The sequence below is a fragment of the Arachis hypogaea genome, chromosome 18, assembly GCF_003086295.3.
Source record: "Arachis hypogaea cultivar Tifrunner chromosome 18, arahy.Tifrunner.gnm2.J5K5, whole genome shotgun sequence".
NCBI classification, from domain to species: Eukaryota; Viridiplantae; Streptophyta; class Magnoliopsida; order Fabales; family Fabaceae; genus Arachis; species Arachis hypogaea.
Genome location: NC_092053.1, coordinates 59,541,819 through 59,560,253, shown reverse-complemented (window position 1 = coordinate 59,560,253; position 18,435 = coordinate 59,541,819).

The window sequence follows — 18,435 nt, the reverse complement described above, 5'->3', positions numbered from 1 at the left end:
AAACTCATGTAAAATTGCAGAAAGGAAAACTTGCAGAAGAAGATTATCAAAAATTGAAATTTACATAAGCTAAATTGAATTGCAACACTGAAATGTAAAAATTGCAGAAAAATTAAAGTGTTTCAAAGAGAACTTTCTATTCTACCCTACTCCTACTCCTATTGCTCTCTAGCAGAGCCAGCCTAACTAATGAAATGAAATTGATGCCTTTATATAGGCTTTACAAAATGAAAATGAAATTGAAATTGGAAACCAATTACAATTCAAATCAAATTCCTATTTTAATTGTTTCTTGTGCCTTTGAGTCATGTCCAATGGGCTTTTGTTGGTTTGGATTTGAATGAGAGGGTGGATCCGGATTGTTTGGCTTGGTTCAAGTGGATTAGGATGCAATTGGTGGCTTGGGTCTGTGAAGAATTGGATCTAAAATGGCACTTGATGGCATGGGTCAGGATGCACTTGGTAACACTCCCAGTGGAGCGTTCAGTTCGGAGAGTGAACGTTAGGTTCACTTGTCATGTGTGCTCCCTTGGGTGCGCCAATTGCCCTCCTAGCGTTGCCATAGTAAAGGCTACGTTCACTCTTCAAACGCTTCCTCTCTTGGTTGCTTCCTTGGTGTGCTTGTTTCTTTGAAAATGTTCTTAGTGAACGTGGCGTCCACTTTTTGAACGCTACCCTTTTTGCTGAGCCTTCCTTGGTTGGTTTTTGGGCCTTAAAGATGCCTATCACTTGTGCTTCAATTTCATGCCAAATATAGATTGTTATACATTGTTGAAAAGCTCTGAATGTCAGATTTCTAACGCAACTGAAAGCGCATCAATTGGACATCTATAGCTTAAGTTATGGTCCTTTGAAGAAGACATGATCATGCTGTTTTGGAGGCCGAAAACATTCAATTAGTGAACGTGGCGTTCACTTAGTGAACGTTGCATTGGAGGCCAAAGTTAACACCAGCTTTTGAGGCCCAAATTTAATGTTCACCCCATACTATTATATATTTTTGGAAAGCCCTCGATGTCTACTTTCCAACGCATTTGAGAGCGCATCATTTAAAGCTCTACAGCTCAAGTTATCCTCCTTGGAAGGTGAAGAGGTCAGCTGGCCTTACTGCAGGTTGATATTATGTTCATCTTTGCACTTTCGTGGTAAGTTTTCTCCCTCAGATTTAATGTCCACCATGCAGTGCCATATATTCTTGGAAAGCTCTAGATTCATACTTTCCAATGCCACTAGAATCACCTCATTTGGAGCTTTGTAGATCGAGTTATTCTTGTTGGAGTGTGAAGTGGTCAGGGTTGCAAATCCTCTTTGCTTCTTTTGAGCTTAATTGAGCTTAATTTATGCTTCTTTGCTTCTTTTTCTACTTATTTCCTACAAAGTTTATCAAATTAAAAGATCAAAGAAATATACCATTTAAGTACAAAAGCATTCAATATTTACACACTAACCATCAATTTCTTGTATGAAAAAGCATAGAAAAACATGACATGATGACATGTCATCAGCGTCCATCACGCTTACGCGTGGGTTGGATCGTGCCTCAGACTCAATGTTCACACAGTGCATGCATAACTCTTGGGTTTTTGGCTGGAGGGTGAAAATTTGGTATCCATGCGTACGCATGCATGGCACGTGCGTGTGGATGGGCAAAGATGCTTGATGCACGCGTACGCGTGGAGTGCGCGTATGCGTGGATGGTGCTCTATTTTTCAAATTTTTGCTATGTTTTTGCACCAAACCAAGCATTCCAAACCTCCAAACAGCTACCAAAGCACCATAAAAAACTTATTCAATCATGCTAGACTACCAATTAAACTCAACAAACTAATCCAAACATGAAATTAAACTAATTCTACCAATATGTACAAAAGAGAAAATGAAAAGATATTACCATGGTGGGGTGTCTCCCACCTAGCACTTTTGTTTATTGTCCTTAAGTTGGACTTATGGAGAGCTCCTCTCAAGGTGGCTTGTGCTTAAATTCTTTTTGGAACTCCCACAAATGCTTGGTTCTCCATGGTGCCCCAAGATTTCTCATGTGTTGCACCAAGTCTTGATGGAGTTCTTCACAAGCTTGGGGCTCCCAAAGTTGATCCTCATCTTGTAATCCGGTATCCCACACTTTATTTTCACACCCGTCTTGAAGTTGATTCTCATTATTAGTCCATCCGGGTGGTGAGCAAGATGAATTATCAATGAAGTGACCAAACATCATCCTAGACCCAAGCGATCTAGCTCTATACCAACCCTTGCTATTATGCTTTGAACATGTCACCATGATGAACCTTGATTTATAATGCCAACCACTAAACATCTCCCTTTTGCTCTTAAAGCCACAAATATTTCTAATTTGACCATCCGTCTTCAGCAAACCATATTCAAGTGGGATAATGAAGCTTAGAGATAAGAGGTTTACCCACTTGAATGAGAGAGTGGATGGTGATGGCTTGGGGAGAGGTGTCTTTAATATCCTTACAAGCTCTACTCCCTTATGTTCTTCCTTGACCACTTCCACCTCTTCACAAACTTCTTTAACTTCAATCCTTTGTTCATCAATTTCATCTAACTCTTCTCCATCACTCAAATCATAAATGGGAGGTCAAGAGAAATCTACCTCCACATTGCTTTCTATCTCATTGGGCGAAGGTTCGTCAAATTCAAAGGATTCACCACCAAGAAGAATGGATGCATGATCTTCATCTCCAAGGGAACTCAATTTTCGCTCCATTCCTTCCAAGTCTTCATTCAACAATTGTCTTGGAGGTTGTGCACTCTCCTTCTCAACATCAAATTCAATCTTCTTGGAGGAATTCTCTATGATTTTAGCTTCCCATGGAGGTTCCACATCTCCTAGGTCTTCAACCACTTCTTCCTTTTCTTAAATGATCATAGGCTCCTCCAATTGTTCTAACACAACATAACATTCCTCCTTTTCCACCGGAGTTTCCAATCTCTCCTTCATGCTATGCTCTTCAATTAATTCTCCACATATGGCTATGGAAGTCCCTTGAATATTCAAGCATTGGGAGGCTAATCGGCTTACTACCTCGGTCATGGTAGCCACAAATTGTTGTACATCCCTTTTCATCTCATCTTGCCCTTGAAGAAGAACATTAAAGGTTTCATCTATTAGAGATTGGGGTAGATAGGAGGGTTCTTTGTCTTGGAGAAAGGGTTCATGATAGGAAGGTGGTTCTTCTTGATACGGATGTAGTGGTGTGTATTGAGGTGGTTCATAGGAGTATTGATATTAGAATGGTGGTTCCATGTATGGCTCATATTGTTCAAAAGGTGGTTGGTATGGTGTATGTGGGTTAGGGTCATATGGAGGTGTTTGGTGAAAAGAGGCTTGTGAGTATGGTTGAGGTTCATGTTGAGGATATGGCTCATAGGCATATGGTGGTGGTTCTTGAAAGTCACAAGGGGATTCACCATAGCCATTGGATTGATATGCATCATGGAATGGCTCTTGTTCATAGTCTATTGGTGGAGGTTATTGCCATGAGGATTGATCCTATGTATATGGCTCCGCCCACCTTTGATTATCCCATCCTTAATACAAATCCTCATTGTAGCCCTCATTTCCTAAAGCATAGTGAAAACTAAACTCGTAGCCAAGGGGAGAATTCATAATAAAAAGGGAAAATAAGAAGCAAAAGCTAATAAGAAAGAATGAAACAAATTCCTAAAGCTAGCAAAAACTAACAAGCAATCCAAAAATCAAGCTATTCACAATATTCACATATATACAATAACCAATAACACAACACCATTGCAATTCCCCGGCTACGGTGCCATTTTGATGAATGAATTTTTGACGGTTTAGAATTCTCAAATGAAATCTCGTCGAAGTATAGTTTCTAAACCAACAATAATCCTTTCATACAAAAATTTTGTTTGTCACAAGTACAAACCCCTAATTATTCTAATAACCGAAGTATTCAAATATCGGGTCGTCTCTCAAAGGAATTGCAGGGTAGTGTTCTTGTTATTGGCTATGGACATGTATATTTTAGGGTTTTGAATAAGAGATAAGAAAAGAAAGTGATAAAGGAAATCAAATGAAAAAAAGGTCTTGGCAAGGTTTGGTGGTCAAGGTTCTCTATCCTTATCATTAACCACAACATGATAATTGCAAGGATCAATCCCATTAAGTCATCCTCTAACAAGTAGAAGAAAGTCAAATGAGCTATATCAATCCAAGTCCATAAGTCCTAGCTATTCACTAATTGAATTAATGAGAGCTAGAGTCAATGGCTATCAACTATCAATCACTTGGACATTAGCAACTCAAGAATTCCTAAGTTACCTTCCCAAGCCAAGAACATAAAATTCAACTCTAACATCTTCTCAAACATTTTGACAAACACTTGGAAGGCACAAAAGGAAAGCATAGTAAATTGACAACAAGAATGAAATCTAACAACAATTATTACAAAGAATTAACAAGAACAATAAAAAAGAACATTATTGACATGAATTACCTCAATTTGAATTGAAAGAGAATAGAAAAAACAAGAGTAGATCTACAATAAAGTATAGAAACAAAGTAGAAGAAATTACAACAAAAGAATAGAAGAATGATGAATGTAACAACAAAGAATTGAGAAGTAGAAGTAGATGAAAGCATGAATTAAAACCTAGATCTAAACTTATTGACCTAAACCTAATCCTAATTCTAATCCTAATATGTATGAATGAGAAAAAGATGATAATTTCCTTCAATCCTTGATCCTTTAAAGCACTTTGGCGCCAAAGTTGGTTGCAAACTGGGCCCCACAGCTTCTTAGAATTCACTGGGCACATTTTCAATTTAAAAATCACATGCGGGCATCGACGCGTACGCGTACAGCATGCTTGCGCATCCCTTGAGGTTTTGCGATCCAAGCGTGCACGTGCAGTGCGCGTGCGCGTGGATGAATATATCCAAATCTTTGGCTTTTCCATGTGTTCCCCACTTTGCATGCTTTCCTCTTCACTCCTTTGATCCATTCCTAGCCTTTTCAATCCTGAAATCACTAGCAAATACATCAAGGCATCTAGTGGAATCAAAGGTGAATTAAAATCATCAAATTAAGGGTCTAAAAGCATGTTTTCACCTTTAAGCACAATTTAAGGTAGAATCATAAAACCATGCCATTTTATTGAATAAATATGAGGAAAGGTTGCTAGAATGCTCTAAATTCAACACAAGGTAAACCCTAAAAATGGGATTTTATCAACCTCCCCACACTTAAACCATAGCATGTCCTCATGCTTAAATCAACAGAAAAACAAAGGGTATCAACATTTATTCAATGTAAATAAACTATATGCAACCTAAACTATATGTAACTATCTAAATGAATGCAATCGCTTGGTCAAAATAAAATCAATTCCCAGGAAAACATATATAAGCACAAGGGCTAAAGGTATTGACAACCATGCCAAACGACAATTGAATTGAGTCATTAAATATTTTTACAAACTTGCAAGAAAAGTGATGATTGTAGGTAGAAACATGTAATTGAGCATCAAACCCTCACCGGATGTGTTTGCACTCTAGTCGCTCAAGTGTTTAGGGTTGATTCTCTCAATTCTCTCCTAATCATGCTTTCCAAGATTTGTTCTTCATCTAACAATCAACAAATATTTCATGCATGCATACAATTATCATTATGCCAATTCGTAATTTAGACAAAATAGAATTTCTTCCGTTGCAAGTATAGTCCAAACCGGCAATGGATCCTCTCAATCAAAGTTTAGAATGAAGATGTCACAATCCAAAACAAATATAAACTGGGAGTTTGAATTCCCAGGTCATTCTCCCTATGAATTGCAATGAGGTGCTCAATTATTGGCTATGGGGGAAATGGGGTTTTGATGGCAAGAGACAAGAAATGTAAATAGCAAGAAAGTAAATAAGCAAACAATAACGACATATCAAAGCAATTAAATGCAAGGAAATTAATAAAAAAGAATGGAAATTCAAATGCTAGAAACCTCTTGACAATGATTGAGAGTCAAGGTTACCTATCCTAGCCATTGACCACAAACCTATGATGATTATGAAGAGTTAATCCTACTTAGTCAACCCTAACATCGAGGATAAGTGAAATAGGCATAATTGATTTCAATCCACAAGTCCTAGCCAACTCTATTAATGGAAGACTTAAAGTTAGCGGAATCCAAATCAACTAACTACTCTAATATATCAATCAAGAATGGACATTAATGACTCAAGGTCACCAAAGTCCTTAATTCCAAGCCAAGAGTGAGGAAAAACTAAGTAAAAACTAAGCCAAGTATTTTTATCAAACACTTGGTGTGCATGAAAATAAAAGCATATTAAATTGCAAGAAAAATAAAATCTAAAGCTACCAAGTGCAAGAAAACAATAATAACAACTCAATTAAATAACAATAAACAAAGAAACATTAAATTGCATTAATAGAAATTCAAATTAACAAAAGTGTTGATACACTAAAAATGGCAAAAAATGAGAAATTACAAGAAGAACTAAGAGAATAAGGGCAATTAAACAAGGAAAAGTAAAAGAAACTACGTTAAGACAAGAATTAAAGATAGAAATTAAAGAGAAATTAAACTAATAACCCTAAATTCTAGATAGAAGGGGGAGCTTCTCTCTCTTGAATGGCCTACTACATGATACTAAGCTAAACCTAATTGCTCCCCTCTTTGCCTGCTCTTGAATTAGGGTTGAAATAGCTTTAGAAATGAGTTGGATTGGGTTCTAGGGGCCCAAAATTCGCTGCCAGCAAATTGCATTAATGAGGTTACATGCTAAGACCTATGCGTATGCACAGACATGTGCGTGCACACACTTGCTAATTTTTCCACTTGTGCGTATGCACAAAGGGTTGTGCGTACGCATAGCTGCACGCTTCCACATGTGCATACTGATAACTTGAGAATTTCACTATATCACTACAATGAAATTCCCTTCGGTAAATATACTGAATTATCGTCAAGTAATAACTCACAAGAGTGAGGTTGAATCCCACGAGGATTAACGGATTAAGGCAAACAATGGTTAATTGATTATCCTAGTTAGACTATTCATATTGGAGTGATAAACAACAGGAAATGTAAATTGCATGAAAGTAAAGGAAAGCAATAAAGTGCAGGAAAGTAAATGACCTAAATGTAAAGTACAAGAAAAAAAAGAAAAAATAAGCATTGGAATCAAGAGATATTACATTCTCTAGATTAATTGATTTCATCCCATCTTCAATCATGCAACTCATTGACCTCTTAGAAATCATGATTGATTGAGCCCCAATTCCTTGGTGACTCAATCTCTCAAATCTTGATCAATAGCCAATTCCTTGGTCTAATTGCTCATGACAAGAGATGAAGAATGGTCCCTGATTATACCATACACTTTTCTAAACCCAAATAATAGAGAGATTAAATGTCACCGTATCCCATCCATACCCAAATCTACTCAAGTGTGAGAAAGATTTTCAAGCATGGTTTTATGTTTCCTCTTCCAAGGTTCCCATAAAACCCAATTACATTCAATATCTTTTCCAATATAATTGAATGCTAACATGAAGAACAAAAATCCTTCAAGTTAATCAAAGAGAGATGAATAGAAGAAGAAGAATAAAAATAATCAATCCATCAAATAGCAATAGAGCTCTCTTTCCCAATGGAAAGAGTTAGTAATTCATAACAAAATATTTACAAAAGTAAGAAAGAAAAGAGAAGAAGAGAAGGGTGGAAGGAGGGTTCCGAAGACCCATTCCTCTAATTGTGTCCAGAATTCCCTATATCCCCCCCTCTCTCTGCCAGAATCCTATGAAAGTAAGGCCATTATATAGGCTTTCCTAAATTACAAATTGAAATGAAATTGAAAGCAAATTACAATCAAATAAAAAATAACTATTCGAGATGATTCTTATGGCCTTGATTGGTTGACAATTGTGGGCTTGCTTGCTTGAGGTTTAAGTGGACTTGGAAGGAAGTTAATTGAGCAAAGGTGAGGTTTCTAGGAGAGCGTAGCATTCTTGAGGAGAGCGGAGCGCTCTTGCACCAATGCGTACGCATCACCCACGCGTACGCATCACCCACGTGTACGCGTCATTAGCGTTTTTGGCCCTTTTCACTCGTACACGTCACACATGCATACGCATGACCTTCAGCGTTCTCCAGGAGAGCATAATGCTCGCGCCAAGAGCGCTCTCCCACGCGTACGCGTCATCCACGCGTACACGTGGGCCTTCACAAATGCCACTTCCACGCGTACGCGTCATCCATGCGTACGCGTGGTCTTCCAAAATGCCACTTCCACGCGTACGTGTCATGCATGCGTACGTGTGGCCTTCCAAAATTATCACTTCGATGCGTAGGCATCACCCACGTGTACACGTTACTGGCAAATTTTCCAGCTTCACTATCGCAAGTGCTGTTGAAGAAAAACGTAGCGCTCGCGCCAAGGGCGCTCTTTTGTGCTTCTTCTTTGCTTAAAATTTTTTTTCTTCTTTCATGCTTCTTTTGTGCTTTTTACTTCTTTTTCCACCATTTTCTACAAAATAGATAAAAATTAAAGGAATGAAAGTAATCTATGATTTAAGCACAAAACACTCAATAATTAAGCATGATTAATGAAAATAAAAGGTGAAAAAGCATAGAAAAACATAACATGATGCGTAGTCATCACAACACCAAACTTAAACTTTGCTTGTCCTCAAGCAAACAAAGAATCATGCAATAAAGATTGACAAACCAAGGTGAGAAGAGTCGCAATTTTTATGTTTATGGTTGGCTAGTTTCTTATGCATGCTACAATCACAAAAGAGATTCAAATGATTGATGCTTCTATCTAGCACATTTTATGAAATCTTTTTCTTTATATTCCTTCCTTGAAGCAAGCTTTTCATTCTTTTCTTATCTTAGCTTCTTGGGTGCTTAGCACCATGTGTTGAAAGCTACAACTCTAAATGCTTTGTTTTCTAGTATTACCACTTGATACATAAGCACCACAAGCATTTAATTAGAGGACTCTTTTTAGCTTAATTGTTTCTTTTCTTTACTTTCTAATCATTGATGCTTAGAGCCTTGAGCTTTGAGGGAGTGCTTTTACACTTGAGCCTAGCCTTGACTTTAAGTATTTTGTTTTCAAGCTTTTTGCTTGATACATAAACACCAAAAGTACTTAACAAATGAATTGTCATTGGTACTCAGAGCCTTCAGCTTTCTCATTCTTTCCCTTTTCTTTTTCCTGCCTTATTTGCATTTGCTTCTTCAAGGTGTTCATGATTTCAAAAATTTCATAAAATCTCCTAGATGAAAACTTCAATTAAACGAATTCTAATGCAATTGAGCAACAATAGTCATGCTAGCTTCCCAATACTTATAAGCTCATGCTAACTTCTTCTTTAATTACCTTGTTTGTTTATGATCATGATACTTAATTGCTTTTGAACTCACAAAACTCAAGATGATAGTCATAATATCATAACAACATGTTACAATTCAGCAATCAAGCTATGCTTATTCACAACACATATGCATACAAAGAAAATAGAAGAGAATCATGCAATTGAATATACAGAGGACAAATAAGAGGGAAAGGAACTTTATCACCTTATAGTTCATCTTCATTTTTGTTGTTGTCATTTTCCTCCTATTCTTCTCCTTCCTACACCAACTTAGAATGATTGCTTCAATTAACAAATAAAACAGTGGTGATGGGGTTTATGATGGGTCATAAATGTCTTAAACAATGAAGTGTTAGTAGTGCATGTGTTTAGGCAAGCGAAAATTAAAGATACAATAAAGGCACAAGAAACAGAGACATTATGATTGCAAAAATAAGAGGGTATGCGTGATACATTGCATAAAAAATAAGTGGCACACCAAACTTAGTGTGACACTTTCACTTGAAATTGATGCAAGTATCCAGTGAAGAATTGGAAACAAATTATTGCAAGGCAACAACAAACTTATCTTATGCAATCTCATCTCAATTTATTTGAAAGAAAGTTAAGCAAATAAAGAAACTGTTATGTGTCAATAACACAATCACCAAGGAACAGAGAAATTCCTTTTGTCACTAAGGAATCCATAGTGAGGCATTAACACAAAAAATTTAGTACCAGGAGAAAATTGAAAGAAATTAAATGACAAAACAAAAAAGAAAGGAAAAAAAACGTCTAATCTAGGTAATCAACCAACCGGTAGTTTATTAATCACAATTAATCCCCGGCAATAGCGCCAAAAACTTGATAACTTGAGAATTTCACTATATCACTACAATGAAATTCCCTTCGGCAAGTAAACGGAATCGTCATCAAGTAATAACTCACAAGAGTGAGGTCGAATCCCACGAGGATTAACGGATTAAGGCAAACAATGGTTAATTGATTATCCTAGTTAGACTATTCATATTGGAGTGATAAGCAACAGGAAATGTAAATTGCATGAAAGTAAAGGAAAGCAATAAAGTGCAGGAAAGTAAATGACGTAAATGTAAAGTACAAGAAAGTAAAGTGCTGGAAATGTAAGGTACAGAAAATGTAAATAACATAAAGTAAGTAAAATAAAGAAAAGATAAAATAAGCATTGGGATCAAGGGATATTGCATTCTCCAGATTAATTGATTTCATCCCATCTTCAATCATGCAACTCATTGACCTCTTGGAAATCATGATTGATTGAGCCCCAATTCCTTGGTGACTCAATCTCTCAAATCTTGATCAATAGCCCATTCCTTGGTCTAACTGCTCATGAGAAGAGATGAAGAATGGTCCTTGATTATACCACACACTTTTCTTGCCCCAATTAATAGAGAGATTAAATGTCTCCATATCCCATCCATACCCAAATCTACTCAAGTGTGAGAAGGATTTTCAAACATGGTTCTATGTTTCCTCTTCCAAGGTTCCCATAAAACCCAATTACATTCAATCTCTTTTCCAAGATAATTGAATGCTAACATGAAGAACGAAAATCCTTCAAGTAAATCAAAGAGAGATGAATAGAAGAAGAAGAACAAAAACAATCAATCCATCAAATAGCAATAGAGCTCTCTTTCCCAATGGAAAGAGTTAGTAATTCATAACAAAATATTTACAAAAGTAAGAAAGAAAAAAGAAGAGAAGGGTGGAAGGAGGGGTCCGATGACCCACTGATAAACCACTATTTTATGGTTTATATTGTGTTTAATTGTGTGGTTTTATCATGATCTTTACCCACTTATTCATTAAATAAGCATGCATTTGTAATTCTTTCCTAAAGATGCTTTATGATTGAAAACATCCTTCCTAGAGACTTTTAATTACGTCTTTTGATTCTCCTTTATTCCATTCGATGCTTTGATCTGTGTGTTAAGTATTTCAGGAATTGTAGGACATGAATGAATTGGAGATTAGAAAGGAAGCTTGCAAAAATGGAAGGAACACAAGAAATTGAGGAGATGACCAGCGAGAAGTGACGCGGCCGCATGGCTCACGCGACCGCGCGAAAGAGAGAACGCGGATTGGAATAGCACAAGTGACGCGGAGGCGTGGACGACGCGCCTGCATGGAAAAGCAAAACGCCGAATGACACGTCCGCATGAATGACACGATCGCGTGACGTGCGCGATCTGCATAATCTGCAGAATCACTGGGGGTGATTTTGGGCCCTGTTTTGACCCAGTTTTTGGCCCGGGAAAGCAGACTAGAGCCAGAGGACATGCAGAAACCAACAACAACATTCATTCTACACAGTTTTTAGTTTTTAGATCTAGTTTTACTCCTCCTCTAGGTTTTCTCTCTACACATTCATAGTTCTTAGGATTTTATTTTGCTCTTTGCATTGGGCTATTGAGAAGAGTTATTACCTTATCAAGACTTCGTCATTCTAGTTCGTTTTCTTAACTTGGCTTTACTCTTCCATGTCCTTTAATTTACTCAATTTTACTATTGGATTATTTTAGAATTTATTAATACAAGAATTACTTTTATTTTTAATTGATTCCTTTGAGTTTTATTTATCATGTCTTTCTTTAATTCCCTTTCTTATGTTATGAGTTTTACATTCACAATGAGCGAGTAGTTCCTTAACTTGATGGGGAGTTGATTGAAAGGAACCCTTGAGTTGGGGTGCTTAAAAGAAAAATTGTAATTGGGTTTATTGTTGGAATGCTCTCTAATCACTAACACTGATCCTTTTCAATTGAGCGGATTGGGACTTGTGAATAGAAACAGCATTCTAACATGTTTGACCTTCCCTTACCTAGTAAAGGATAACTAAACAGAACAACCTTCAATTATCAATTAATCTTGAGAGTACTGCAACAAGAATAGGGCTTCCAACTAATCTACTCCTAGTCAAGGCTTCTATTTAAATTATTTAATTTCTCTAATTTAATTTCCTGTTTATTCAACTCAAACTCTTTTTGAAAACATCTGATTAATAAAATAGCACATCTTTCTGCAACTCGTTGGGAGACGACCTGGGATTCATACTACCAGTATTTTAATTTTAATTTTTGTGACAACCCTTCTAAATTGATAAGAAGATTTCTGGTTGATTAAGAACTATACTTGCAACGCATATCTCATAACAATTCTTAATTCGCCAATTTCTGCCACGTCACCCACTCCTCGAATTGTGTCCAGAATTCCCTATATCCCCCCTCTCTCTGCCAGAATCCTATGAAACTAAGGCCTTTATATAGGCTTTCCTAAATTACAAATTGAAATAAAATTGAAAGAAAATTACAATCAAATGAAAAATAACTATTCTAGATGATCCTTGTGGCCTTGATTGGTTGACAATTGTGGGCTTGCTTGCTTGATGTTTAAGTGGACTTGGAGTGAAGTTAATTGAGCAAAGGTGAGGCTTCCAAGCGAGCATAGCATTCTTGAGGAGAGCAGAGCACTGTTGCACCCACGCGTACGCGTGATAAACCTAATGGTTTATCTTGTGCTAAATTGAGTGGTTTTTATCAATTCTTTGCACACTTATTCATACAATTTGCTTGGTTTTACAAATCCTTCCCAATTTTGTTCTATGATTAAAAACTTGCTTCCTAACCCTTTAAATTGTCAATTTTTAATGTCCTTTTATACCATTCGATGTCGTGATCTGTGTGTTAAGTTTTTTCAGGCTATATAGGGTAGGAATAGCTTAGAGAATGGAGAGGAAGCTTGCAAAAATGGAAGGAACACAAGAAACAAAGGAGATGACCAGCGAAGATCGACACGCATGCATGGCTTATGCGTGCGAATGACTTGAAGCTTTTCATAGCGATGCATACGCGTACCTGATGTGTACGCGTGACAAGCAAAGTGCACAGCGACGCGCACGCGTGACACGCGCAGAACACCATCGATGCGTACGCGCAACGTACACGTACGCGTGACGTGCGCCACGTGCAGAAATTGCAGAAGATGCTGGGGTCAATTTTGGGCTGGTTTTGGACCCAGTTTTTGGCCCAAAAACACAGATTAGAGCCAGGGGGAAGCAGAGACTCAACACATTCACTTTTACAAAGCTTTAGTTTTTTAGTTTTTGGGAATCTTAGTGAGAGAAAGCTACTACTTCCTCTAGGGTTCTTCACATTCATAGTTTTCTAGTTTTATGCTTTTGATTTGGATATTGAGAAGAGTACTACCTCCGTTCAAAGTCTTTGCCATTATAGTTTGCTTTCCTATTTCCTTACACTTTTACTTTTCATTCACTTTGTTCAAAGTTACATATGGATATCTTCGATTTTGGAAAGGATTAATGCAAAGAATTAATTTTACCTTTAATTAATTTTTTGTTATTACTTTATTTGAATTTCCATGTCTTCTTTTCATTCCCTTTATATGTTTATGAAGATGGCATTCGTGTCAATGGAGTAGACTCCCAACTTGACTAGGGAGTTGATTAATAGGAGACCTTTGAGTTGGAATACTCAAGTGTTAATTGGTAATTGGAAGTTGTTAGCTGACTCTCTAGTCACTAACGCTAATCCTTCCATAGGAGAGGATTAGGACTTGTGAATCAGAGTTGGTTCAGTTACCTGACTTTCCTTTATTCGGTAAGGGATAACTAAGTAGAAACAACAACCTCTTACCATTACACTTGGGAAAATTCAACAAGGATAGAACTTCCAATTAATCTTCTCCCAGTCAAGGCTTTTTATTTCAAATATATAAGACCTCTTGTTAATTTTCATTGCTTTAATTAATAATCATTTTATTCTTCCGTTCTCCGACTCTAAAATTTCTCAGAAAATTCCTAACCAATAAATTGCACTCTTTTGTCAACTCGTTGGGAGACGACCTGGGAATTCTACTTCCAGTATTTTATTCTTAAATTGTGACAACTCTTTTTAAATTGATAAGCGGAACTTTAGTCGGTTAAGAATTGTACTTGTAACACTGTTCTTATTATAAATTCTTAATCGACAATTTTTTGCTCGTCAATTTTTGGCGCCGCTGCCGGGGAAGTTGCAACAGTGTGCTAAATTATTGGTTGGTGTAAATATTTTTAAATTTACATATTTGCATATTTTATTTTATTTTATTTCCATGAGCTATATGTTTCTTTCATTGAATAACGCATTCACTACCTAATCCGAGCTTAGCCGCGTTTGATCTTGAAATCGAAAGAACTATTTCACGTATTAGGCGAGCTCGGCATCAATTAGCCTCTAAGGGTGGTGAAGTGGTTACTACCAATTCACCAGTCTTATCTGAGAGCGAATCTGAAGCGCCATTTGAGAAAGAAACAAGCTCCTCTTCTGCTGATTCTGTTGATTTACGTGCAGGTAATATGGCGGACCCCAGAAGGATTACTCTCCAGCAGGCAGAAGCTCCAGACTTTACACTACAACCGTATCAAGCGCGTCGTCCAAATCTGGCTACAGATTTTGAACTGAAGACTGCACTAATCAATCTACTGCCTAAGTTTCATGGCTTACCTGCTGAAGAGTCTATCAAGCACCTCAGAGATTTTCAAACAGCCTGCTTAACTACTAGGCGTCATGGTGCAGATGAGACTACTATTTGGCTATATGCCTTCCCGTTCTCTCTTGAGGAAAAGGCAAGGCAGTAGTTCTACACTCAACCTAAAGATGTTGTTACTAATTGGGATCTGCTCAGAAGGGAATTCCTGGACAAATACTTTCCAGTAGAAGTTACAAATAGACTGAGGAAAGAAATTTCTTGCATTATCCAAGGCGAATCAGAGACTCTTTACGAGTATTGGGAACCCTTCAGGAATCTCCTAGACTCATGTCCCCACCACAAGATTGACCAGTTGGTGTTGATTAGCTATTTCACACAAGGCATGAAGCCTTAAGACAAGACTATATTAGATGCTGCGAGTAATGGCTCTCTGACTAAGTACAAGACGGCAACAGAAGCGTGGCAACTGATCGCCGACCTAGCTGAGTCTACCCGGAATGCCAGGCACAGGAATAACCATCCCAAGACTATTGCGGAGGTTTCCTCTAGTAGTGAGACTGCTGCTCTCACACAGACTCTGGAAGAGATGACCAACATACTGAAGCAGCTACAGCTGAATCAACAACAACATCAGCTTCCCCCACAACAACAGTGTCAACAGTTGGTTCCTCAGAGAGTGCGGAATATGTGCCTGCTATTCTCATTACACTAATGAATGTCCGTAAGTCCAACAAGAAGACAACACCTTGGCAGCTACTAGCAACTACTATAACTGCCCGAATCAAGGGAATTATCAACAAGGCGGTACTTATAACCAAGGTGGGAACTACAATCAAGGTTGGCAAGACAACTCCAACCAGGGATGGAGAGACAATTCCAACCAAGGGTGGAGAGATAATTCCAACCAAGCATGGAGGGACAACTACAATCAAGGAGACAAAGACAACGGTGGAAATCAGAGGTGGAACAACAACAACAATCAGCAGAACCAGTATCAGCAGAATCCTTCCTACCAATAGCAGAACCAAGGCCAGCCTTACCGAGCACCTCACCAAAGACAAGCCCAGGCACCTTGATGCAGGGCATCTTAGGCTTGTTTCACTAGCCTTTTTCTTTGCTTTTATTAGGTTTTATGCACTTTCTTGAGTTATAAGTAAGCAATTGGTGTAAAAATTCATGCATGTCTAGAACCACCTAACCATAGTTAAATTGATGTAATTTCATGAGAATTATGCTATAATTACTTGTATGCTAATAATGATGAGAATTCTCATGAATTTAGCAAGGCTTTGATGCATGTATTGGTTGATGACAGGTGAAGGAAGGTATGGAACGAAGTTGTAGAAAGAGCATGAAAAGTTGAAGAAAAAGCAACGTTGGTGGCCATGTTGGACCACCAACGTTGCCTCAAGCATTCAAAGGGAGGCAGAGCAATTCTCTGCATAATTTGTTGGTGATCACGTTTAAGGAAACGTTGGCAAGCCAACGTTACCCCCAACGTTGTGATAAAATGTTCAATTCTGGAACAAAAGGATTATTGAGCGACGCGTATGCGTCTATGACGCGTACGCGTGAAAGAAGAAAATTTCTATATCCACGCGCAAGCGTGAGTCACGCGCACGCGTGGAATGGAAAAATTGACCATCCACGCGTATGCGTGGGTCACGCGTACGCATCACCAAACGAACGTTGGAGGTCCAACGTTGCCTCTAACGTCCGCGATGAGGAGCCCAGAATTTGGAATTGAGAAACTTGAACCGACGCGCACGCATCAGTGATGCGTACGCGTGGATGGAAAAAATGACAATGCATGCGTAAGCATGGTGTACGCGCACGCGTGAACAAACAAAATCACAGCCTTCACATGTACGCGTGGTGCACGCATAAGCGTGGGTAGCAGAACGTTGGTGATAAACCACTATTTTATGGTTTATCTTGTGCTCAATTGAGTGGTTTTTATCAACCCTTTGCACACTTATTCATACAATTTGCATAATTTTACAATCCTTCCTAATTCTGTTCTATGATTGAAAACTTGCTTCCTGATGAGCGGATAATTTATACGCTTTTTGGCATTGTTTTTAGTATGTTTTTAGTAGGATCTAGTTACTTTTAGGGATGGTTTTATTAGCTTTTATGTTAAATTCACATTTCTGGACTTTACTATGAGTTTGTGTGTTTTTCTGTGATTTCAGGTATTTTCTGGCTGAAATTGAGGGACTTGAGCAAAAATCAGATTCAGAGGTTGAAGAAGGACTGTTGATGCTGTTGGATTCTGACCTCCCTGCACTCAAAGTGGATTTTCTGGAGCTACAGAACTCAACATGGCGCGCTTCCAATTGCGTTGGAAAGTATACATCAAGGGCTTTCCAGAAATATATAATAGTCCATACTTTACCCGAGTTTAAATGACGCAAAAGTGTGTTGAACACCAGTTCTACGCTGCAGTCTGGAGTTAAACACCAGAAATACGTCACGAACTAGAGTTGAACGCCAAAAACACGTTACAACTTGGCGTTCAACTCCAAAAGAAGCCTCTGCACGTGTAAACTTCAAGCTCAGCCCAAGCACACACCAAGTGGGTCCCGGAAGTGGATTTATGCATCAATTACTTACTTCTGTAAACCCTAGTAGCTAGTTTAGTATAAATAGAACTTTTTACTATTGTATTTAGAACATCTTATGATTTTTAGTTCAACTTTGGATGATATTGATCACGTTTGGGGGCTGGCCATTCGGCCATGCCTGAACCTTTCATTTATGTAATTTTCAACGGTAGAGTTTCTGCACTCCATAGATTAAGGTGTGGAGCTCTGCTGTTCCTCATGATTTAATGCAAAGTACTACTGTTTTCTATTCAATTCAACTTATTCCGCTTCTAAGATATCCATTCGCACCCAAGAACATGATGAATGTGATGATTATGTGACGCTCATCATCATTCTCACTTATGAACGCGTGCCTGACAAACACTTCTGTTCTACATGCAAACATGCTAGAATGAGGGTGAACTTCAAACTCGCGAGTGCTGGGCATAGTGACAGACGCAAAAGGAGGGTGAACCCTATTCTAGTATGATCGAGAACCTCCAGATGATTAGCCAAGTCGTGACAGAGCATTTGGACCTTTTTCACAGCGAGGATGGGATGTAGCCATTGACAGCGGTGATGCCTTACATAAAGCTTGCCATGGAAAGGAGTAGGAAGGATTGGATGAAGACAGCAGGAAAGCAGAGGTTCAGAGGAACGAAAGCATCTCTATACGCTTATCTGAAATTCTCACCAATAAATTACATAAGTATTTCTATCTTTATTTTCTGTTTATTTATTATTATTATTCGAAAACTACATAACCATTTGATATCCGCCTGACTGAGATTTACAAGGTGACCATAGCTTGCTTCAAGCCGACAATCTCTGTGGGATCGACCCTTACTCACGTAAGGTTTTATTACTTGGACGACCCAGTGCACTTGCGGGTTAGTTGTATCGAAGTTGTGACAAATTATGAATTAAGATTAGAGCACCAAGTTTTTGGAGCCATT